This window comes from Balaenoptera physalus (genome assembly GCF_965194825.1).
Source record: "Balaenoptera physalus genome assembly, chromosome: 20".
Lineage (NCBI taxonomy): Eukaryota > Metazoa > Chordata > Mammalia > Artiodactyla > Balaenopteridae > Balaenoptera > Balaenoptera physalus.
Genome location: NC_138901.1, coordinates 54,049,532 through 54,074,966, shown reverse-complemented (window position 1 = coordinate 54,074,966; position 25,435 = coordinate 54,049,532). Strand labels below are relative to the sequence as shown.

The 25,435-nt window shown below is 50.4% G+C and overlaps 1 protein-coding gene across 1 annotated transcript in view; it reads right to left on the bottom strand.

Moving 5' to 3' along the window:
• AIPL1 (AIP like 1 HSP90 co-chaperone) overlaps positions 1–25,435 on the bottom strand; it is a 214,354-nt gene that overhangs the window by 29,598 nt on the left and 159,321 nt on the right. The window contains exons 1-3 of the transcript XR_014257998.1: positions 14,491–18,341; positions 13,209–14,078; positions 9,183–9,305 (exon numbers count right to left, since the gene is read on the bottom strand). The gene's annotated coding sequence lies outside the window, so the exon portion shown is untranslated. Of the gene's footprint in view, positions 1–9,182; positions 9,306–13,208; positions 14,079–14,490 lie in introns of the transcript that reaches the window.

Below are 25,435 nucleotides of genomic sequence, written 5' to 3'. Positions count from 1 at the left end.
GCCAATCAATCACACTAGAACTGTATCTGTAGCTAAGGCTTGCTGAAGCTCCTTGAAGGCTTTTCACAGCAACAAAGCAAGCAACTGAAATTCAGTAATTAGGTGTCCCTGTTTTTCAAAAGTACCTTGACTACTCCCAGACTCAGGGCTCCAGCTTCCTGCTGGGCTGGGCTTTGCTCCTTTTTTTTCTATTTTCAGCTGCACTGCTCTCTCTAACTCTTGATTGGCTCTGGGAGTGCCAAGCTCTTCTCTCTTTAGGAAGCGGAGCAGTTCAGTCCTTTGCTGCCTCCCCCCCCCCAAATTCAGATCTAGGCCACCCTTGCACGTATCCAAACCATCAAGAGGCTCAGGGTCAACTCACAGCGGACCTTTCACTAAACAAAACCCACCGTCCTTAGAAAGCAGTTGGGGCTGTAGACAGCAAAGTTTTACACACACACACACACACACACACACACACACACACACACACACGAATAAAGATCAGCCCGGAACCATGTTCACCCAAATGTTAACAGTGGTCATTTTGGGGTAATTTTACTGGCCGCCTATTCTTCTATACATTTTTTTGTATTATTTTAATTTCCTAAAATGAGCATATGTGAGTTTCGTAGTCTGAGCAGGGAACAGGAAAGGAAATTTTCCTTTGGGGGAAAACCACGTCCTCTGTGACGCAGAAGGCCTGTCCCCCAGTCCCCCGTACATTCCTTTAGCATCTCACCGCCCAAAGTCCTGGACGTTATCTAGCTGCTACCCAGACCTCACTCCCGACACCTGATCAGACTTCTCTCAGCCCCCTCCTACCCTGTCCCAGCCTGTGGCACCACAGCATCAGCCAGACAACCCCAGACCTGCCAGGAGGCCAGGAGTTCAGTCGAAACTGCCTCCCCGCCCCCGGAAGCATTCCAGCAACAACCATAGCAAGGGCCCCAGTGTGCCACTGAGAGCACCGGCCCCTCCATTTCTGCAGAAACTCTTGAACTGAGCCGCGCACAGAACAACTGAATTTCCCAGGAGCAGGGCTCATCGTGGGACACCTCAGGAGCAGAGCCCCAGCCCCCAGGGAAGGGGTGGAGATCTGGAGGGACACCCCAGCAGGAAAGGGGAGGGGCATCTGGGAGGTCCGGAGAGCACGCTGGGTCTCCAATATCATATCCCTGATGATACATGTGGAATTGCCGCTGTTACTAGTGTCCTATAGATGAAATGTCACAACTGCTCTCTTGCTGAAGCCACAGGAGGTTGGGAACGTTGCCAAGAAACTCAAGAAAGGAAAAGTCAACCCATGGTCAAGAAGGGAAGATGTAGGTTTGATGATTAAGTGTGAAGTTTGAGATCTAGAGGAAGAGGTTTCAGACTCCTCTCTGCCCCATCCCTAACCTGGCTAGGATTTCTGCCCAAAGACCTATCTGAGACTGGATGAATCATGTAAGAAAAATAGGATTTAAAAATCTATCCCCCACGATGCCCAGCTCTAAGCCATCAGCAGTGGGCACTCAATACCCTTCTGTTGAACCAAGCTCTTACAGAATGACCCTTCCCTCTTTTGAAAATCACCATTTATCCAGAGCCTTCTATGGATCAGGCACTATGCCATGTGCTTTACCTATGTCATAACCCAGTAAAACATCACACAAAGCAAGTGTTATTGCTCTTTTTTTTTTTTTATAGACGAGGAAACGGCATCCCACAGAAATTAACGTAACTAGCCAAAGGTCCCATAGCCCATTAGTCAGCTATTATGGCAATAATGCTACATAACAAATAATCCCAAAACTCAATCAACAAGCATTTACTTCTCCCTGACAGATGTGGCTCTGCTGGGCTTGGCTCCAGCTTGTGGGTTGGTCTGTTTCTGGAGTCTTCTCATTCTCCTGGGATCCGTGGTTACCCACAACACATGCCTCTCATGGCAGATGGTAGCAAAGTGACATGCCAGGATAAGACATACAAATGCCTAACAGCCTGTTGGCAAAACGAAGCCTCATGGCCAAGCCCCACATCGATGGGAAAGGGAAATGTATTTCACCTCTTCTGCTGGGAACTAGTGCAAGGTCTCATTGCAAAGAGTGTGGATACACAGTTTTAGTGGCAAGAATAAAGGAATGGAAACAATAATAAAATCTACCTACATAGCTAGTTGAGAGGTGAAGCCAGGATCAAACCCAGATCCTTCTGATGCCAAAATCCATAGTCACCCCACTTCTGTCCTCTGTCCCTCCACAGATGTGGGCGGTATAGAGGGAGGAGCCTGAAAGAGTTAGCAGCCCTCAGGAGGAACGTGAGCACAGTGCCTGGTGCATCTTGCTGTGCAATCAGTTGCCCTGGAGGAAGAGGGTGCTGGACCTTGGACTTGACCAGCTGGGGAGCCAGGGAGTGGGAGGCAGTGCCCCACACCAGGGTCAGGTTCAGCAGCAGCACTTGTTCCCTGCCCACCAGGGACCACTGAAACTGTTCACTCATCCCCAGCTTCTGGGTAAGAGGGTACCCCGACACCTGGGACAGTGCCCCTTCTACATTTGGAGGCAACATCTCCCATAATATTTCATGCAATATTCCAACATCTGGAACATTACTGGGGGGACAACACCACTAATATCTGGAGCAATTAACTTCCAACATCTAGAGCTCAAGATACCCTCAAATGGACATGAGAGTCATAGGGAATAGCCAGGGTCCTGGGTGTGGGGTCTGATGTCCTGGGTTCCAGTCTCAGCCCTGATGCTGATTTGTGCATCTCTGGGCCTCCAATTTCTTATTTGTAAAAAGGGCGAGAGGTAGGTTACTGTGTGTGTCTGAGAGCCTTCCCAGGCCGCAACTTTCTGGGTCCCGAGAGGCCAGTGTACTGGTGGTGGTATTCCAGACTCCGTGTTTGACTCTGTGTGACGAGTGGGCTCCATCTGCCTTTTTGTCTCTATCCCTGTCACTCAATATCCAAGCAACCTAAGTGTGCATTAACAGATGAATGGATAAAGAAGATGTGGTATATATACACAATGGAATATTACTCAGCCATAAAAAAGAATGAAACCATGCCATTTGTAGCAACGTGGATGGACCTAGAGAATAACATACTAAGTGAAGCGTCAGACAAAGAAAGACAAATATCATATGATATCGCTTATATCTGGAATCTAAAAAAAATGATACAAATGAACTTATTTACAAAACAGAAATAGATTCGCAGACGTGGAAAACAAACTTATGGTTACCAAAGGGAAAGGAAGGGAGGGATAAATTAGGAGTTTGGGATTAACAGATACACACTACTATATATAAAATAGACAACCAACAAGGATCTACTGTAGAGCACAGGGAACTATACTCAATATCTTGTATCAACCTATAATGGAAGAGAATCTAAAAAGGAATATACGTATTTATATATAAATATAAATATGTATACATAACTGAATCACTCTGCTATACATCTGAAACTAACACTACATTGTAAATCAACTGTATTGCAATAAAAATTAATTTTAAAAAACCTACTTACCACCTACAAATAAAAAAAAATATATATATATATCTCCAAAGCTCCAGGTCTTCAATTCTAGAAGAATACAGGGCAATTGGGAGGAGCAGTGGCTCTGGGGAGGGGGCCTGGCCATCACTGCCCTCCTGGCTGGAAGCAGGGCTGAGGCTGGACTGCTCGGTCTGAATGGGGCTCAGAGCCCTCCAGGCCTGGGGCTTCCTCAAGAACCCCACATCCCTCTTGGATGGCAGGCAGCATAGGTGTAGCTCTTGTCGCTCCAAGCGGGAGCCTCAGAGCAGCAACAGCAGCCTCACCTGAACGCAAGATAAAAACGTGGAATCTCAGACCCCACCCCGGAACTCCTGAACCAGAATCTGCATTTAACAAGATCCCCAGGTGGTTCGTGTGCACGTTACAGTTTGAGAAGCTCCAGTGTAGCAGAACTCAGACCTGCTCTTATCTGCTCAGGTCCCTTTACCATTACTCACTGGCTCCTCCAGTGCCTGCATCCCAGCAGCCCACACCTGTGTCTTTGCTGGAGGGCTGCCCTTGAGGATGCTCCAGGCCCCTTTGCCTGCAGCCCAGAGAGCCGGAAGGGCCTCGAAATTTACATCCTCCCAGGAGTAGCCCCTTAACCCAGAGGTTCTGGAACTTTCACAGTTCCTGGAGCCCTTGATGTCTCAGTAATTTTTTCACAGCACTTACTCCAAGGTCAAAAGACTACCTAACAGTTCCATTCATTAAATAGTGAGATCCAAACAACAAGTATTTATATCCTAACAGTTTAGTAGCTATTTAAAAATACAATGTACGCAAATTCAAACAAAAAATATTCTTGTTTCATTCATCAATAATCACAAGTTCATATTAATGGGACAAGGATGCCTGTTGGGCACTGCACAACTTTTCAATTCTTGGAATCAGATTGGACACCACCCTCGTTTCCTTTCCCACGTTGATTTTCCCACAGTACTTGCTTTTTATCACAGCTGCCTGTTTCACCTAACAGCCAGTTTCACAAAGATATGACATCATCCAAAAGAATGTAGGGCAATCTAACATTGAAACCGTGAACTATGTCAAGTGTGGTGTCTGGCAGCTGTAGCCGTGTTGTCCTCGAAATTAAAATATCCCAAGGCACCCTGGGTGCCTTGGCACAGTTTGGGAACCATGGCCTAACCTTTGATGGAGGGTGTTGGGGTATAAATGCCCCAGCTCCCTCGCTCTGACAGGGCTGACTCTGAGGCGTGACCTGCACTGTCTTCTGCTAGACTGAACCAACTTAGCGTCTGCAGAACTTGGTCTTCTTCCCTTTCTTTCTCTTCCCTTCCCAGTCTCACTTTGGCACTCCGCTGTTTTTTCTTGCGAACGCTTAAGTAAATCTCTTTCGCACAAATCTTCATCTTGAGACCTGCTTCTGGAGTACCCAGGCTAAGAAAAAGGTGACCAGGAAGAAGCAAGCCCGGGGTGGGGTGGGGACGGCCGGTGGCAATTAGGAAATATTGTCAGCAGGGGAGAATGTGGGTACCTCACCTTCCTCCGTGGCAGTGAGGCAGGGAGATCAAGTCAAAGAAAGCTAATGAGGTGGAATTAGCAGCCTTGGTCACTGACCGGATAGGGATGGTGAGAAAATCTCAGGCCGCTCTGGGTTTGCCCTCACATGGAGATGCCATTAACAGCCATGTGGAGACTGAGGGCTGGGGTGGGTTAGGGGCACGCTAGCAAGTGTATTTTTCTACATGTTGAGTTCAAACCCTGAAATCCCAGTTCTAAAAAAAGGAGAAAGTGGAGCAGGCAAACCTCTCCACCCACTTTTTAAAAAGGCTCTGTTTAAACGTGCACTTGATGTGCCGTTCCCAGCTTCATTAACCCCCTAATAATTATACTAATTACTGCGCACTCTCTGTGTAAGGATGTGTTCAGAAGCTCCAGCTCACGCTTGGCTTCAGAAGCAGACAATGTGTTCCTCCCGCGCGGCGTGTTGCCGGTACACCCTGCACTGTTGTCGGCAAACACAAGCGGCACCTGTTGAATGTCATCCCTGGGGAGGGGGGAGGGGGGAGGGCGCAGCTTGAGCGGCTGGCAAGCGATCACAGTGGCAGAGCCACACACGCAACTGAGCCCAGATATCCAGGACCGGGGTCCTCAAAGCTTTTGTTCTCTAAGGCGGCCGGTGAGGGGGTAGGAGGTCATCTGCCAACAGCGCATTTGGGGACAGAAGCTGTGCTAACTGCCCTCCAGCTAACGACTCATTTATTCCTCCCAACAATCTTGAGATGCGGCCATTGTTGGCCCCATTTTACAGGCAAGAAATCTGAGGCTCTGCTACATCTTTTTATTCATTCCACTCGTATATACTCATATATGGCATCATCCAGTCACCTTTATAAATTCAGACCTGAACACAGAACACAGCTCCTTTTACTCTGGAAGGAAAACAGCAGAGATTGCTCCTCTGCAAAAGGGCCAAGAGCCCCATATGGAAAGGGGCAAGGGGTGACCTCCTGGCAGAAGGGGACCCCCCAAGGAAGACAGAGCAGACACAAGCTGTGATTCACGGGCAAGGCCAGGCCAGTGTTTGGGCTGGAACTGGATCCACAGATGTGACGGACTAAGGGGCACGGTGTGGGCGGGGCGGGGGGGTTGTGCGGGGCTCCTGCACACAAGGGGCTGGTGGGGCAAACTGAGAGCCACGTGGTGTGAGCTTTCTGATTCTTCCCTGTGTCTGGGCCAAGCCAATTTAACCAGGGCCTTGCTCCTGCCAGCCACATGAGCCAGGGGAGCCCCAGACAGGACAGGACAGGGAATTCTAATGATCTGGATGAAAGTGCCTGTATCTGGGCTTGGCAGGAAGGCCCTGGTCTTGGAGATGGCTGCCTGCACCCAGAAACACCCCTGGGGTCGGGGTGAGGAAGTGTTCTTGGCTGAGGCAAACTAGGGCAGGTAAGGGCAGGGTGCCTTTGTCAACTGGAATAAAGGACAGATTAGAAAAAGCTGTCCCTCTGGGCAGACACAGCCTCTTAAGGGCAATATTTGCCAAGTGCTTTAGGGCAAAGAACACGGCATCCCATCCTCCCCTGCATACACACAGCTCTGCTGTAGGGCAGGGCGGGCACCTGACAACAGCTTCCTCTGGGCACCTCTAAGATGTTGACAGCACGACTGCCAGGGCCAGCTTGTTTCTGCCCTCAGGGAATTGGCACCCCATGGACTGAGGTGGAAAACAAAAAACTGGCTATGGGCACTTAGATGAGAGAGAGCATCTCAGAAAAGGAGCTTAGCTAAGTCTTGGCAAACGAGGAAGGGTCTGACAGGCTGACGGGGAAAGGGCGCTCCTGGCCAAGGGAACTGCTAGAGCAAAGGCTCAGAGGTGGGCAAGTGTGTGGCACATCTGGAAATCTGGAGTAGCCTGTGGCAGGGTCTGGGGAGGGGTGGGCTGGAAAGCTCTTCTCAGGCCTTCAGTACATTGCCCTCTTCCCCTATTTTGGAGTGAAGTTCATCTCCCTCATCAGAATTAAAGCTCCCAGGGATCAGGGCCCCACCTCCAAAAGAAGCCGTTATACTGCACCCCTCCACTGAGGCGCCCCAACCCTGAGGAGTCAGGAAATAGGCCCGGGCAATAGGCAGGCCCTGAGTCAGTTTCAATTCCAGAATCTGCCTCCATCTCTAGTTCCCCAGCTCCCTTTCTGCAGGAAACCATCCAGGACCCAAACTTCAAGCTGTTGATGAACTGTGGAAAACACTCGAGAAACTTCCAGCAAATTCTGGAACTGCATGCCATTCCTCAGCAAAATGTGGAGCGCTGGGGGCGGGGTGAGGAGACCAGCTGGCTCCCTCCCCCTCCACAATGCCCTTGATGATGAATTCGACACCAGAAAAAATAAATCAATCAGTGGGCGTGTTTTCCCTCGAGGCTCGGCAACGACAAAATCGTAATGAATGTGAATGTTTCTGGGTTATGTGTTGGAAAATTAGCGCGGGCTTGCATTAATTGAAATTCAGTTCTTTATGTATATCAATTCCCTTTTATCCTTCTGGGATTTGCAGCCACGACAAAGATGCTGAGCAACAGATTAATCCAAGTGTTGTCAGTGACAATGATAAATGGAGATTTAAAAGCCTACACTGAGATAAATTACTATTAAAACTCAGGCCTCCCCTCTCCTGTTAGGTCTGCAGAAGCAAGAATGTGTGAAAACGCTAGGTTGCCTCTCATTATACTCACTCCTAGACTTTGGATGGTGGTGTCTCCATCAATGGAGGGTTTTTCTTTGCCTTAAGTGTTATTATTCCTTCCAGACTGATCTGGCTTCTTCCTGTTCTCTGCACTCCCTTGGGCCAGTGGATAAGTTTTTCTCACATGGCTTCAACAACTAACCACCTGCACACCTGTGCCCATCCTCTGAGCATGTGTGCCCTGAACCCAGCTGCCCTGGGCACCTCCCAGGACCTCAGACAGCATAGCTGAGAATGAACGTGCTGTTTCCACCCCTAGACTTGCTTTTTTTTTTTCCTTTTGGCCGTGTCGTGCGGCATGTGGGATCTTAGTTCCCCGACCAGGGATCGAACCCGTGCCCCCTGCAGTGGAAGCGCGGTATCTTAACCCTTGGACCGCCAGGGAAGTCCCGCCTTAGATTTGCTTCTAAGTCTGTGTTCCCCGCCATTCACTTGGACCACCATCCACTCGGCTACCCAAGTCGGAAACATCATCCGACTCCTTTCTCCCTCTCAATCCCCTGCCCAGTCAGTCACTCCTTCCTCCATCCCAGCCCTTTTCTCCCCAACCCATCCCACTTCCCTGGATCAGGTCCTCAGCAGCTCACCCTGGGGTGTGCTAAGTGCCTTCTCTGTGGTCTCCCGGGCTGGAGTCCCCATCCAACAGCCTCTCCAACCTCCAAGCCCATGCTCGGCCTGTCACACCCCTCTGCCCCGTTTCTCCCTGCTGTGGTCTCTCCAGAGACGCCCCCATGGTGCTCAGGGCGAAGTCTAAACTCTGAGGCTCTTCCTGATCCAGCCCCAGCCTCATGCCTCCGCCTGGGAGTCCACCTGGCGTCCATCAAGATCCTCGATGTCTCAGGAACACACCGCACTGTTTCTTGTGCCCTCAACTTTGTACCTTTTCCTAGGGATATCTTATCCACCCCTCTCTGCCAGCTGACCTCATGCTAGTCCTGAAAGCCCACACTCAACTGGGATGGGGCTCTGGTTCTCGCCTTGGAGAGCTTGGCCCAGTTCTTCTGTAGCGTGTGTCACACTGGCTTGTGTGTTCGCCATCACTTTCCTAATTGTCTCACCCAACTGTGAGCCTTGGGCATCAGGGCATAGGTACCAGAGGTGTGTGCATGGGCAGTCTGTGCCCAGCCCTGTCTGCGTTTGAGGCATGAAGGAGAGGAGAGCATCCGCTTGCAGTCAGAAAGACACACGGGCGACAGAGGAGGAACGCTGACCTCCCAGACACTGGGGGGCTTGCCTGTGGCCACTTCGTGACAGCCGACAACAGCAAAGCCCTGAGGCCCTCAAGCCCCAAGCCCTCCCGTCTCAGCTCCACCAGAGTTCCCAGGATCCCACTCTCTCTCTCAGAAGGCACAGGATTCCCCAAACAGCATCAGGAGCCCCTTCTAACAGTACCTCACGGCTGCTGTGGGGAGGGAGATGCCGCGGAGAGGAATGAATTCATATTAGTTTATTCCCAAGATTAACATACCGAAAGCTTCCTTCATTAAAATTGCAGCACTGCAAACACGTCCTGGTAAACTTGGACAGGAAAGCTTCTCTCCGAGGGATAAGAAGTTGTTTCGAGATGAAGGCGTTATCTGGCTTGTCGCATCTGATTTTTCAGGCAAAAAAAAAAAAAAAAAAGCACCTCTATCCCTTTTTCTGTCTCCTGTCTCATTCTCCTTCTCTTTTTCTTCCTCTCTGTCCCCCTCCTCTCCCCCCTCCCCCTCTTGCCTCCTCCCCCTCTTCCACCGCGTCCCAATCCCAGCTGCAATTTCCCAGATAAAAACCAAAGACGTGGGCTTATAAGTAATCAGCCGCTGCGGTCTGGGGTGAATATTCAATTAGTTCCAGACCAGGGATTCCTGATCAATATTGCCTTCTCGAGGCAAAACAGTGTAACAAACCCTCTTATTAAGCAATTCTAAGGCCTGGTGCTGATACCCATGACTGGCAGCTAATCTGCGCTTTAATTAATACCTGCCCCTTGGTTAGCTAGAGCCATGGCTCACTCAGGGATGGTTTTCAGTCCCTCACTCCCCCTGCTGTGAAGCTGGTAGGAGCGTGGCTCTTGTATGAGGTTGTGACCACATCGGAAACCCAGCCTTTATCTAGCCCTTTGGTGCCCAGCCCCAGGGGCTGAGAAGTAGAATAACAGACCCTCAGGAATGGAGGGGCCCACGAAGCCCAGATTCAGGGAAGAAAACTGCCCCAAAACACACCCATTCACACACTCACGTTTCACATCTCTACCAAGTGACTGTTCATCATCTACTTGCACACCTTCAGTGATGGAGAGCTCACTACCCCACAAGAGACCCTGTTCTTTGGCCAGCTATGATTATGAGTCAACTCCTCCTGAGACAGACTCTGCCTCCATTGGTCCTGGCTTTGGACTTCAGTCCTGCCAGGCTCCCTCCCCCTTCAAATAGGCCTGCCACTCCCTGTCCCAGCGCTTCCAATGGCTTCCTTGGCCTATGGAAGATCCCGTAGCAGTTGTCATTAAAAGGCCTCTATAGTAAGAGCAGTAACATCGACAATCATAATTTGTTGAGTGTTCACTCTGTGCCAGCCTTGTGCCGAGTACTTTATAGGTGTTTTTTAATCCTTGTAATAGCACCATGAGGAACATGCTGTTGTTATTCCCTGATTTACAGCCAGGGAAACTGAGGCAAGGCGGACTTAGGTAACTTGTTCAAGGCCAAGCCACAGATCTAACAAGGCTCCTGGGCAAGGCATCCCTGACTCTGTCTAAACAGTGTGTCTACCCCCACCCTGGGCTCCTGCCACACCTCATATGGGAACTGTCACTGCCCTCATTTCTGGGTGTTCACTTGGATGTAAATCTTTTGCATGTTTGTCTCAGGTACCTCCCTCAGGCAGGGGCTGGCTGCACCTCATTCATTTTGGGATACCCCACACTTAGAATGGAGCTCAGCTCTTAGATTGTGCTTGTGTCTATGGAAGGAATGAGTGAGCTAAACTTCTATGGAGGCTGCTGGGGCCCAGACTGAAATGCCCCCAGCTAAGATACCAATCAAAGAAGAAGCTAAATGTCAGGGGAGCTCCACAAAGACTACTTGGATATACGTGCAGAGAAAAAGGCAAAGCAGAGTGGCAGAAAGAGCCTCAGACCAGGGGAATCAGGAGCCCTGGGTTCTCGGCCCAGTTCTGCCAGACTCTGTGTGGGCAAGTTCCTTCTTCTTTCTGGGCCTGGGTTCCCCATCCACAAGCTTTGGTTTGCACTGACGGCTTCTAGACCCTCGGCACTATTAGCCAGAGGGTGGCGCTTTGACCAGGGCTCCCCAGCTGTGGCTTGGGTGGAGTCTGGTCAGCAACTCCCCAGCTGGCCCCACTGCTACCGCTCCAGACTGCTGGGCACTGCCTGCCCGCCTGCCTGCCACACCCTCACCACTTCCCCGTCTCCTGGCTGAAGGATGCCCAGAGAAGCAGTAGCAGCAACAGTAGTAGCAACCGTGGCCACAGCCAATCCTCAGACAGCACTCACCGCGCATCAGGCACGGTCCTAAGCACTTTACAAGTCCAGCTCCCAAAGGTGGGATGTCCTGGAGGACCTTTCCAAGGCGGACAGTCAGCCTGAGGCTGGGACTCCCTCTGCCCCCAGTCTGGGCCCAGAACCCACGGCCAGGTCCAGAAGACAATCCTCTCTCTCAGCTGACGATCTTGCTGTCTGATTCACTGAGAAAATACAAGCAACCAGACAGGACTTCACCCCTCCCTCTCCCTCGCAAACCTTTTAACCCATCTGCCTTTACACCCACGCTACGAAAGCTGTAAATCGGATCGTGTCCTGTGGCTACGGCTCTCAGCCATGGCATGGCAGTGGGCGGTGATGGCGAGAATGGAAACTGGACCCTGAAGGGTGCATGAGAGAGTTAATGAGAGAATCTCCGAAACACACCAGGCACAGGGTCTGGCCCAGAGGAGGAGTGGGTGGTGGGCTAGCATAGTGGGAATGACACTCCAATGACAGCCATCAGTACGCGTTTGCCACTTGCGCCGTGCGAGGCGCTGAAGTAAGTGCTTTCTGGACGCTTACTTCCCAACAACTTTGCACGTGAGCAAACAGAGCTCAGAGACATCAAGTCAGTCGGTGAGGAGGCGACCAGTTATCTGACACCAGAACCGCCATGTAAGCACCCCCCCCCCCCCCCCGCTAGACTGCCGCCGACTGGGGCTGCCCTTCCCTCTCTGACCCACGTCAGCGCCCACTAGTTTACTGACGGAGAAATCAGGTCTCCTCGCTCCTAAGCCATCACTCTTGCCCCTGTTACCCCATTACCCTTTTCTGCCTTTTTTCTCCTCAGTATTCAGGCATCATTAACATCTGACACCAAGCATTCAGGCATTCCCTTGGTGACTGAGGCTCAGACTAATGATTGTAACGTGACTCTTTTACAAGAGTAAAAGCCCCAGGGTGGGAGACCGATCCCAGTGGAACATGCCACGTGCAAAGAAGCCTCTGCTGGTGACTCAGACGGGGACAGAAGAAGACATCTGGGTCATTTACTGCCTCTGTGGGTCATCCAGCTGGATGGGTGTGAGTTACCTTGGAAACGGAATCTCCAGCCTCCAGAATGGCTTCCAAAGACCCCGGCCATCTGGCTTCATGCCCTTATGTATGTATGTATGTGCGCATGTATGTTGTATCAGGACTGGTCTGTGTAACCAGCAGAACATGCAGAAGTAGTGGTGTGTGACCTCTAAGCCTAAGTCACAAAAGACATTGCTTCCGCCTTCCTCTCTACCATCACTCTGGTGGTGGCGAGGGAGGGGGGAGCTGCCATGTTGTGAGGACACTCAAGCAGTTCTGTGGCGAGACCCCCATGAAAAGCAACAGAAGCCTCCTGCCAACAGCCAGCATCAACCTGCCAACTGCAGGGGGTGAGTCACCTTGGAAATGGGACCTCCAGCTCCAGCTGAGCCTTCAGATGTGAGACCCTGATCCAGGACCACCCAGCTAAGCTGCTCCCAAGCCCTGACCCACAGAAACTGTGACAGATCATAAGCGCTTATTGTGGTAAGCCATTACTTTGGGGGTAGTTTGTTATACAGCAGCTGGCAAAGGACTTGGTGGGGGACATCTCCCCACCTGCACCCCCAGATCTACCCTGTAAACAGATCTAAGTGGCATTCGTGTTCTGAAGAATTGCTCATCCAAGCACATGCTTGCAGGAGTGACCATTTTCTTCGGTACCACCCTGCCCACCGGGAAGGAAGCTCCTTAATGACCAAGATTTGAGGGCACCACCTTCAATGAACCGTTTTCATGGCACAGGAGGTCAGGTAATGCTCCAGTTGTGAAAGGGGATTTTGGATTTATCTTGGATCTGGGGCTAAGAAAAACCAAACCTTGATCATGACAAGCCTCTCCATGTATACATAGATCAGTAAGTATAGGCAGCGCTTCTTAGTGTGGGATGTAACGACCGTTTGAGGGGAGGTTTGCTTCGAATAAACATTAACAAATTTAGCAGAGCAGAGGTTCACCTACTTTTTCAAGAAATCAGCTCCAGGATGGGGCCAGCTGGTGTCAGACCCTCTGTAGAAGGAGTGCATTGAGATCTGGCCTGACTTTGGACTTCAACTTTTGGCTGCTGAGGCCCCTGCATGTGAGTGGGAGAAGCAGCCTCCAGAAACAGGCCGAAAGGTGCTCTGGCTTCTGAGACCTCCCAGCCTTGGATCCCATACAATTCTTCGGTTGCCTTACGTTCATCAAATCCCGCACTGCATTTTGCCAAGTACAACAAGTGTATATTTTTAAGAGGAAATTAATGCATATGTTTCTGATTCATCTTATGTGGAAACGATCAAAATATTGTGTCTGAAGTAAAGTCATATCCAGAAGAGGCTTTGGGTAGTTTTGCCAGGTTTTGATGAATCTCTTTTCAGGATTGGGTTCTGGCCTCAGTGTCTGCCAAAGTCTCACAAGTCGGTGCAAACACCATCTCCTCCAGGAAGTCACCCCTGGGGCCCCAGCCGCCTAGAGCTGCCTCTTCTCGGCGCACAGGGGGCTCCAAATCAGGGCCACAGCCTATGGAACTGTTCTTCTTGCCCGGGCCACAGTCCTCCCAACCAGACTGTGAGTTGCCCCAGGGCAGGGGCCAGGAATGCTCTTCCCTGGGATTTGCCAAGACGCACCTGCGCAGGCTCACGAGGTGCGTGTCAGGAGATGAGGCCACACAAGGGAGGCTGGACCAGGAGGTGAGGCGAGGAGGCAGCCAGGGCTTTCGGGCTTTCCTGCTCTCGGGCAACCCCACCCAGGGTCTCAGTGGGTCGTCTTACAGTTTCTGCCGACCTTGGTGGGGCTGGTCATTACGGTCCTGCCTCTTTCCTTCTTCTGAGGCGCCTTCCTGTTATTCCTCTACAGCAAAAAAGAAACAAAAAACAAAAAACAGGGTCATTTCCTGAGTGACAAGGGCCCACAATCAGAGTCCTGTGTTTTCCTTCCAAAGTCCATGGGAGGTGTGTTCCAGTTAAGCACTTAAAGTGAGCCTTCTGTGCTGGGATGACTGGGGGTGGGGTTAGGGGGTTAATGTCTGGGCAAGAGGAAAACACCCTCGAATGTCCTCTCCGGGAACAGAGAAACGTTGCTTCCAAAAACCTAGCGGGAGTTTTGGGAGAAGCGGCAGCCTGGGACATCAGGGAGAGAACATTCAGGAAGGTTCCTCAGCCAGGCTGCCGCCTTCCACATAACCACGAGGAACCTTAGAGAGCCAGCATCCTGCTTGGAAAGACTGAGGAAGCTACTCTTGCAGAAACATCTCGCAACTCACGCTACGCTCTGGGAACCACAGACCCCTTGGCTGCATCAGAGAGCTCAGATGGACGGCACGTGGATTTCCTTCTTCCTGTGTGACTGCGTGTGCGTGTGTGTTGGGGGGAGGGGAGTAGGATACACATGTTTACAATAGGAGACACAGAAAACACAGAAAAAAATTTAGAAAGGCTCGTAACCATCACACACAGTCCACCCAATCTTTCCCCTCCACATTTCCAGAGCCGGCATCACAGGCTCGAGACGCTTCTCTTCTGCTTTTGTCACTTCACGTGATCATATCATCATCATTTCCTGCCGTCACGAAGTGCTCATTGGAAATACCATTTTATGGCTACGTAACATTCCATGGGCTGGCTATACCACTGCCAACTTTAGTTTTTCCCTGGTAATGAGCAAGAGTTGCTCTTCTTTTTTTTTTCTTTTTAATTTATTTTTTTAAATTAATTAATTAATTTATTTATGGCTGTGTTGGGTCTTCGTTTCTGTGCGAGGGCTTTCTCTAGTTGCGGCAAGCGGGGTCCACTCTTCATCGCGGTGCGCGGGCCTCTCACTATTGTGGCCTCTCTTGTTGCGGAGCACAGGCTCCAGATGCGCAGGCTCAGTAGTTGTGGCTCACGGGCCTAGCTGCTCCGCAGCATGTGGGATCTTCCCAGACCAGGGCTCGAACCCGTGTCTCCTGCATTAGCAGGCAGATTCTTAACCACTGCGCCACCAGGGAAGCCCGAGTTGCTCTTCCTAATGCTGGAATTCATCTTTGTATGGAAGTCTTTGTTTAGATCTCAGATTACTTTCTTGTTCAAACCCTAAAGTGATATTATCAATTATGAATATCTTAAGGCTTCTGATTCCTATTTCTGAATTCTACTCCAAAATGCCAATTTGGACCCCTATTCAAATCTCCTATCCACTGACTCTTCAGGCAAACTTAAAGGTTATGCAGACCAGCCCTTTATTTGGCAGATGGGGAAACTGAGTCCTGCGGAAGAGAGGGCCGAAACCTCACTCTGGTTAATCAGAGCCTGGTCTCTCCTGAGCACCTGTGTGCGGCCGTGCCTTGGAGGAGGAAGAAGCAGGAGTAATAGGAAGATGTCACGGGGGGCTCTCCTCCTGGAACCCTCACTCCTTCTATAGCACAAGACATGCACTGACAAAGCACAAGCCATAAAAAACAGGCTGTGGGCAGCTGGGCGAGTGTGAGGAGAGACTGTGCGCACACAAAAAGGGGTCAGCCAGAGCCTCCGCTTACCCACATCCCCAGTGGCATCTCCAGGGAAGATCTGAGCACCTAGGAGTCTGGGCTGTGGGATCCTGTCTCTTGCTCAGCTCTGATCTCTGAGGGGTGGTAGGCAGGGGTCTGCTCAGGGAACATAGCCAACAGAGGAAGGGAATGAAGATCCATCCTTTGGGAGAGCCTAAAGAGGCTGTGCAGGCTTGGTCCAGGGACAGCAGTGCAGACTGGTGCAATCCAAGAAGGCTTCAGGGAGGAGGTGGTACATGGGCCAGGCCTTTTAGGAGCTGGGACTGGAGACTGGAGGAAAATTTCAGAGGAGGGTGTTTGGGGTTCAGGCTGTAAATTTTTAAATGCAATTCTGGATTTATATAAGTTTAGGTTACTTCTTTATTTTTAAATGCACAGTGCTGAAGCCAGTCTAATAAACAGAATCAAAGATATACCACTGCAAGGTAATTCAATGGGTTGCTTTTTTAACATTTTATACAGCAAAAAATTCCTTGATCACAATCTATGCCACACAATCACCCTGTCTAGTATGTAGGATGCCAGGGGAGCCCCTGCCAAGAGGAGAGCAGGGGTGCAGGCCCGGTGTGGGAGGGGGGATCCTGGGCGATGGGCAGAATTTCCCTTTGAAGGACAGGGTGGGGGTCGGGAGATATGAGACCTGCAACCACAGGTTGCTTCCCGGCCTCCAGCTCAGCCTCTGACTCAGTCACTGGGACCCCCCTTCTCTCCCAGACTGGCCTGGAACTGTTGCCTCTTGTGTCACTCTTTTCTCTCTTTTCTCGGTGGTGCCAGCAGCCTTTATTGTTGAAAACGGCTGTATTTGGCTTTAATCAGAGCCCTTGTCAAGCACTCTTCCCCTCCTTTTGTACTTCATTGTCCTCAGAGGGGAAAAATTTATTACGAGCATCATTTTACACAAACTTCTCGGACATGCCGGGATTCCACAATTCCTGACGCCACTGACTTGTTTTCTGCTTACCACCCAGAGTCACAAAAGACAGACAGGAAGAATACCCACTTCTCCCCTAACTGCTGCTTCAGGTCCTGGTCGGCTAACAACTTGCTGTGTGACCTTGAGCCTGTTGCTACTCCTCTCTGGGCCTCGAGTTACCATCTCCACAACCAGTGGGCTGGAGATGGTCTCCAAGGGTCATTTCATTCCAACCTGCTATAATTCTGAGGTTCATAAGAATAAATGGAATCATCCGGATGTAGGCATCGGGTCCCCGCCTCTGGCCATCTTTATCTTCTAATGCTGATTGGGCTTCCTTACTGCACATCCGAGAACAGCATTCCTCAGCTCTAAACCTCTGCCGGCCCCTCGTCTCCTGACCTGGCAATCAAAGCCCTTCCTAGCTTGGCCTCCACTTCCCCTTCCTGCCTCATCTCCTGTCCCTGTCACCCCACCCCATCGCTGTCACCAGCAAGCAGCCTGCACTTAAAGTTTTCTTCATGCCTCTTTGATTTGGCGTGGAAGTCTTTATTTAGATCTCAGATTACTTTCTTATTCAAACCCTAAAGTGATATTATCAATTATGAATAGTTTAAGGCTTCTGATACCTATTTCTGAATTGTAATCCAAAATGCCAATTTGGACCCCTATTCAAATCTTTTACCTGGAGTGACTTTTCCCCTCTTTCCTTTACCTGTCTGACTCCTAACTTTGCCTTCGAAACCTAGTTCAAATACCAAAGCCTCGGGAAGGTGCCAGGGGGAATCGGTCTGCCCCTCCTTTGGGCTTCCCTGGCTCCTGGACACCCCCCAAGCCCAGAACTCCCCTCTGTGTGGCCAGTACCTCTCAACTCCAGACCACAGACTCTTCCAGGGTAGAGACCATGGTCATGGTCATCTCTGTGTTCCCGGTGCTCAGCTTGGGGCCTGGCACAGAGGATATATAGGTGCCGGTTGGCTGCATCACTGGGACACACAGGGAAGGCCAGAATTCAACTAGACAGGGCTGGTGAATCCACCTTAGCTCTCGTCTTGCAAGAGCGGTGTGGCCTAGTGGGAAGGACACAGTCCTGGAGATACTTGTTTCAGGGTTCAAACGCCGGTGCTGTCACTCTCTGGGAACGTGCACTTAGGCAAGTCACGTAACTGCACTTTTCTGTCTATAAAATGGGAATAATAAAGGCAACTTTGCAGGTTTGCTGTTAAGAAACAGGTAAGAGATGTATGCAGAGTCCAGCACGTAGTAGGTACTCAATAAACGGAAAGGCTAGGGCCCACCCATCATTCCATCTATCCATCCATCCATCCATCCATCCATCCATCCATCCAGTATTGATGGGGTGTCTTCTGTGTGCTGGGTGCAGTGCTAGGCTGGGGATGTACAGTGAGCAAGCAGGATGAAATGGCTCTGATGTATTCTCCCCCCGTCCCTTGCCTGCTCTGGCGTTTCAGGTTGTGCCCTTGGTTTCCTTCCGGCCTGACCTGGTGCCGCTCTGAGCTAGTGGGACGGACACCCTGGCCTGGCTCAGGCCACCTGGAGGAGGAGCACGGGCTGCCTCTGCACCTGCCTGCCTGGGGCATGCAGGCCTGGGCTGCCCTGAGGAGGGCCTCGGAGACGGCTGAGAAGGCTCCAGAGGGTGCTGGGGCCCAGGGGTCAGTGCGGACCACTGTGGCACACGGAGGCTCCGGCAGCATCCTGCAGGGCCCTGCCGCCCTCTGGCCCCCACTAACCTGACCAAATGCCACCCAGCCCCCACCCCCAGGCTCCTACTCAGCCATCTCTTCACTCTTCCAGCCACCCTCCCCTAGGGCTGTTATGAGGATTCAATGAACGGATGTGGGTGAGGTTCTGGAAAGTTCCTGCACGTAGTGAGCACTGCAGGAGCATTTGCTTTCACTGTTTTATCGTTTAATGCTCAAGGCAACTTGTACAGGGGCGTCATCGCCCTCTGTGTACAGTTGAGGAGACAGGCTGAGGAAGAGGACAGGAGCAGCCTGAGGCCAGGGGCTGGGAAGAGGGGAGGAGCCGGGGGCCAAGTCCGGGGGGGCTGGCAGGGCCTCACCCTCTCCGGCACCGCAGGGAAGGGTCTCCAGGTCAGGCACTGTCGATAAAAACGCGTTACTACTGCCCTGAGCTGTCTAGAGCTCCTCCACCTGGGGGCAGGGCCAGCGTGGGGAGCGGGAGTGGGGCTGGAGACAGTGGCACGGCCCCTTTGTGCGGGATTGAGTCTAACACACACACACACACACACACACACACACACACACACACACACACGCTCCTGAGAGACCCTCCCCAGGCAGCTCCTAGACAGACCCCCGCCGGGACGTGGGCCCGAACTCAGCCATCAGCCACAGCTGTGCTCAGGCAGCTCCCGGATGGGGGCTCTCTCAGAAACGCATCGCAGCAGCCCCGGCGGTTCACACGCCCGGGTGCCTCGGTCCCAGACACCAAGTGAGAGGATTTACAAACATTTCCCGCCCCCGCAGCTCAGGGTTCGGTGTCACTCTGCCCATTTCCCAGACAAGGGGGCCGTGGCTCAGAGACGGGGCTTGCTTAAGGCGCGAGCGGCCCAGCCAGGATGACAGCCAAGTGTCCTGGGCGCTCAGCCGGCTCGGCCCCCTTTCCCAGTCCTCGGGGACTCAGCGGTCTTGGGGACTCCCTGCGGCCATGGTCCCTAAATACCAATAACGAGCAAGACCAGCCACCCCAGGGCTCTTCCCGCTGGACTGTTTCGTCCACCGCAGCCCCTCTGGGGACCCACTCCACCCTCGCATCACGTGTGCCTTCACTCAGGGTCCTGGGCAGCCTCCTTCCTGATGTCTCTGTCAGCACCGGGCACACAGCCCCGCCTGGCAGCCCTGGGCATCTTCCCAGCTGGCTGAGACCTCCCCTTTGCCATGCTTATTATTCCCTCCAGAGGTGACTCGATGACACCGTTCAGTAAGGACCCGCCTGAAGCTTCAGTTGTCTGTGATTTAAGGAGGAGCGTTTTAATGACAACAGCTGTTGTTTTCATCACCGGAGGAGTTATTACGAACGAGGCTCCCAGAGGAAACTGCTGCCGGGGCAGAAGCTGGAGAAGAGTTCTCAACGTCGGAGGCCCCGCTGGGTGCTTGGCACAGTGACTGCCACGGAGCGTGACCTGTCGCAGAGAGCACTTCATCTTCATTTTAATTAAGCACTAAGGGCGAGGCGGGCAGCCTCCAGATCCAAGGGGGCTGAGCAGCCCAGGTCCTGGAAGATACTCTGGGTGAGTAAGGCTTCGGCTCCGTGCACGGGAAGAAAGCAAAGGACAAACCAGCCATTTTTGCTGATGCTGTCGAGGTACATATCTGTCACCCAAAACTGGGGTAGGGAAAGGGGCTGGTCCTCCCCCCGGCCCAGCTGTGCGGCCTTCGCCAGATGAGCTGACCTCTCTGGATTCCAGTTTCTTCCTGTAGGAAGAAGCGAAAGGGATGCCTTTCCTTCTTCTCTCAAGGAAATGGTTCGTCCCTGACATTGGATTCTGGGTGTAGAGCTGGTGAGACGTGTTCACACCCACCCGAGAAGAAGAACTCGGTGGGGTGTAGGATGAACGCCACATGGATGGAGGGTTCGAGATGGAGGAAGGGGTGCTGGTGACGGTGACAATGATGCCGGAGTTCGTGACGGTGGTGACAGTGATAATAATCCTGCCGTTCCCCCAGTTTCCTTCACCTCCCGTATCCATGCCTTTTGCAGTTCCTCTCCATATAGAGGGTGAGTCTCTTTGCCCCACTGAATCCGGACAAGCCTTGTGATTTGCTGTGTTCGGTAGACTGCAGCACGAACGACATGCCTATTCCAAACCTAGGTCTCTGCCGACCTTGCATGGTGCTGTCCTCTCTCTTGCTCCTCCACCATGACCGAGAGGACGTGCCTGGACTTGGCTACAGAGGATAAGAGTCACATGAAGGAGAGCCAAGTCACCCTAGTGCCCCAGCCAAGGCCATTCGAGATCGGCCAACAGCCCACCAGTTCCCACTGCCCTTCCTGCATCCCCCAGCCAGACTACTCATCACACTCTACTGACATCTGGTCTACCCACCTTCTTCTCCAGACACTTGAGGGCTAAGAATACATCTCACCCATCAATGGATTATAGGAACTGGACCGTAGTATATGTTTCATAAATGCCTGTTGTATTGGCTCAGCCCCTACTTGACCAAGCATGGATGGAAGAGGAAGGGGGTGACCTCCTAGGAGCAGCTCCAGGTGTGAATGTGGAGGCCAGTGAGGTCCGGAATACGGATAAAGTCGTGGGTCAGGGGCTCAGTGACACTGACGCGTCAACCAGCCCTTGTATTTGTCTAAGAATTAGGTTCTTTTAAACAAAAAGGTATTTTAACATAAAGAAGCAGGCAGGAGACTGACTTCCTGTAGCCCATTTTATTAAGACTCATCAAGACTGATGTTCTCTGCATCATCTGAGCAGGCAGTGTGTTCAGGAGGTAGAGTGATAGGGAAATTAAACACAGCAGCTACATCCTTTGAAGCTTTTTTGAGCAGCAAGGCCAGCCAATTCCACAGTGTACGTGTCTGGAAGAATACCAGATTTGCTCCCATCCGAGCTTTCCATCCAAGCAGGGAGATAGCTCTTCTAATTAGCCCAGATAAATATCCTTCCATCCAAGCTCCTGTTTAGAGAAAACAGATGGATGCTCGCAAACACGGTCATAGGGTGAATTTGTGTAAAACCACCCTTCTGCTTGAAGTGGCTTCCAGTATTTAAACACATATATGTACACATGTGCACAAGCGCACACACACAGAGCTCTGATGCCATACAACAGGGCAAATTAAAAAGGGCTTAATATAGCCAAAAAAAAAAAAAGGGAGAGATTTCAGGTGGTAGTAAGACCCATGACATAATGGGAGATCAGTACCTACAAATGTTTTCTTCCCTGGGGATTGTCCCTCCCCCAAGGTTGACCCTCGCACACCCCTCCCTTTGACTAGATGATGCCCCATTTTATTCAGCAAGTCCCAACTCAAAGGCCTTTGATGTCTCCTTGGCATGGCTAGAATGAAGTCCACTTTTGGGGTGACATTGAAGGCTCTTTCCAAGTTGACTCCACCCTGCCATTCATCTTCGTCTTCCAACCTTCCTCTTCCACCCCATCACCGTGTGCTGCCGTCCTGCTGTAATTAATACTGTTAAGTGTCACCGTCTTCACCACCGCCACTTGCATTTATTGAGTGCTAACTCTCTGACAAGCCGTGGACCAGGCGCTTTACATCCCTTATCTTATTTCCTCTTTGCAGTTTATCAGGTAGGCACAGTGACGATCCTCAGCTCGAAGACGAGGAAATGTGGGCTCAGACTGGTTAAGAGGCTTGCTCCAAGTTGCACAGCTAGTAAGAGGCCAACAGCCGCCATACCGACCTCTCTGCCTTGGCGAATGCTGGATCCTCATGGGTGGATTCCCTCCTCCAGCTTCTTCATCTGACGATCACCTGCTTCAGCCCTGGGAAATGTTTTGCTCTCTGACTTCTGACCGCTTCTTCTCCCATCAAAACTTCCCCGGCTCCACGAATCACATCAGAACAAACGCCGCCTGGTCGAATGCCATTTCTCAAAATTTAGTAAAAAGAGTCTTAACATAATGACATGTTCTTCTCCAGGTTTTCATTCATCTCTGCAAGTCAGCCAGTCTCTAAGAGCCTGCACTGTCCCAGGTTCTGTGCCCTGCACTGTGGGAATGTAAGTGGCATCAAGAAGCATCCTCCAGTATTTCCCTCCGACTGGCACATGGTGGTTCACGGTGTTCTTCCAAGGTCAACATCTCTATCTGTGCACCTTTTCCTCTTTTCATTCTGAATGTTGTTCATTTATGCCTTCTTATTTTCTGGGTCAGTCTTGACGACGTTTGTTAAAGTATCGACCTTTTCAAGCAACTCACTTTTAGTTTGTTGATGCCTTTATTTTTGTGGATGTTCTATTTGCTTTATCATTTATTCATTTCTATCATTACCTGTATTATTTCCTTCTTTCTAGTTTCCCTTATTCTCTTTCTAGATTCTTGAATTGATTGCTTGGGTTGTAAGTTATGTGCAGCTGTTCTAATTTCCTAATAAATGCATTCAAGAGTATAAATCACCCCTCTAAGAGTCAGTTAAACTACATCAGACAAGCTTGATTATGTAGTGTCTTCCTTATTTTCAATGCAAAATATTTCTTAATTTCTGTTGTAAATTTCTTTTGAACCCCTGGATAACTTAGAAGTGTGTTTTTAGTTTCCAAACATATACACAGATCATCTCTTTGTTGTTGATTACTAATTTTATTGCATGCTGGATAGAGGATCTGTTGATAATGAAGATTTTTTGAAATTTATGGAGACTTTTTTTGTGGTCTAATACATAGCCTTTTTCCACATGTATTCGCTGTTTGTTTACATTTACATTTATATACATACATGAGCATACATGGTTTTTAATCTATCAGCTTCTGAGAAAGATGTGCTAAATTCACCCACTATGCTTGTCGTTTTGTCAACCTTTTGTAAATTATTTCAGATTTTGCTTTATATCTTTCAGGACTAATGTTGGAATCACAGCATGAAATGCCTGTCCTTGATACGTTTAATACCTTTCACCTTGAATTCAATTTTATCTGATAGTAATTTCTTTTACAGATCTATTATTGTTTTCTCTCTTTATTTTTAATATTTTAATATCTTTTGGTTTTAGCCATTTTGCTCTTAAATAGCACGCAGCTGGCTTTTTCAAAACCAAATTTAAGAATCTCTTAATTGGTTAGTTTAATATGCTCATAATTACCGTAACTGATGATACATTTACACTTATTTCTGCTGTCTTATTTTGTTTTCTATTTTCCCAGCCTCTTCTTTTTTCTTTATTTTCCTTTCCCAGTTTCCATTGGCTCGACCAAGTTTTTTGTTGTTATTGTAGAGATTTCTCCTCTACTGGATTGGAGGGCATGTATTCTATTTTTAGCTTCTGTATCTTTAAATTAGTATATTTCAGCAACTCCTAACATTAATCCGTAAATACATCCCTCTGCTCGACTGAGACAAAACCTTAGCACCTTTATTCCCTCTAGCTGTCCACTCTCTCTCTCTCTCTCCCCACCTAGACGATATCACTTAGAATTTTCATTTCAAATTGTCAGCCCTGCTCCACCTCTGTGTCAGTCCTCCTGAACGTAGAGATGTAACCACAGCAAAAGGCAGGAAGAAACTGACCAAGTTCCCACTACCCAGCTGAATGAAGGTTTGAAAGAGAAATGAGGCTGAGTTTTAGAAAAATTAAGTTTCTTCTGTTTGCACAGCCAAGTCTGTGAACTGAGGCTGCTCGCTAGTGATTGGGTCGGTCCCCAGTCCAGGACCGGGGGTCTGGAGATGAAACAGTCTCAGTTACCCCCAGGGAGGCTCCCCTGGTGTTCTCCTCTCCCACAATTTCACAGGACATCAACAACAGACAAGGAGACTGTGTGACTTCAGGACAAAACCCAAACTCCTTATAATCATGTAGGAACACAGACCACACATGGAACATTAACCAAACCACGAAAGTCACCAAATATCCCCCCATCCCAGCTACTGTGTGTGACTGCTGTTGTTCTCTCCTTTCCTCTCACCTTAGAGAAAAGAATTATCAAGATACCAAACAAACCCAGAATTATCCTCACTTCCTGACAGCATCCAACCCAGAACTAAGCTCTACTTCCTTGAACCCTGTCCAAACCCTCTAAGTCCCTTCTAACACCCTCTAACTGGGAGGCCTCATGGTTCCGGGTAGTGGGGACTTCCCCTGGGACCTGAGACATGTGGCCTAGTACAACTATGATCTTCTTATAAAGATGCCTGAGTCCCCTGATTAGGTCTGGACTCAAAATACAGACTAAACATATATAACTGAGACCCTGGAAGTGGGGGCCAGCGTGTGAGGTGCCCTGATCCCAGTTTTCCAGATGAGACTCCCAGAGAAGTTAAGCAACCTAACCAAGGCTGCACAGCTGCTGAGTGGCAGGTCTGGGACTCAAGGCAACCCCAGAGCAGTCTGACCCCCAAGTCTACCCTGTGAACCCTGTTCTCACATCATTATGTGCAAACCTGGTCCAGAGAGACATCCCCGGAGCCAGGGGGCAGGCTTGGGCCTCTACTGCTGTCATCTGTGACCTCTCTGAGGGCAAGGATGTTGACACCCCCCTTACCCCCCAAACCCCCAGCACAGAGCGGCACAGACGGGGCTCCAGGAAGTCAACCTGATGATGCCAAGTCGATCCCCAGACGCCTCTGCTGATTCCCTCCTCCCGCGTAGGCCCACTCCAGACAGGTCCAAGGCATCTGCTCTCTCGGGTGACGCTCTGACTCCCTCCCATCTTTAGGGAATTCACAGAAAGTGTATCCACGTGGAAAGGGGGAAGCTTTTGCTTCCTTCACTGCAACCTGAGAGCCAGCCAGCTTCAGGGTCCTGCCACCCCAGAAAGTCCCCAGTTTCCTTTGGCCGGGTCCTTTTGACATTTTCAATGGTAAAATAAACTAGATTTACAGAAGCCGTGAAGGAACCAGGGCGATGTGATTTCCAAAAGGCACTGTGCTATTGGATATGATAAAAGACTGAATGAGTCAGTAAATGTAGCAGTTTAGTAACTGTTAAAAAAAATCAATACCCATGCAGTCTGGGGAGGAGGAGAAGGCTGTAATGATGGCCTGGAGGAGGGAGAATTCATGCCTGAACTCACGAATCCACGGCCCCCCT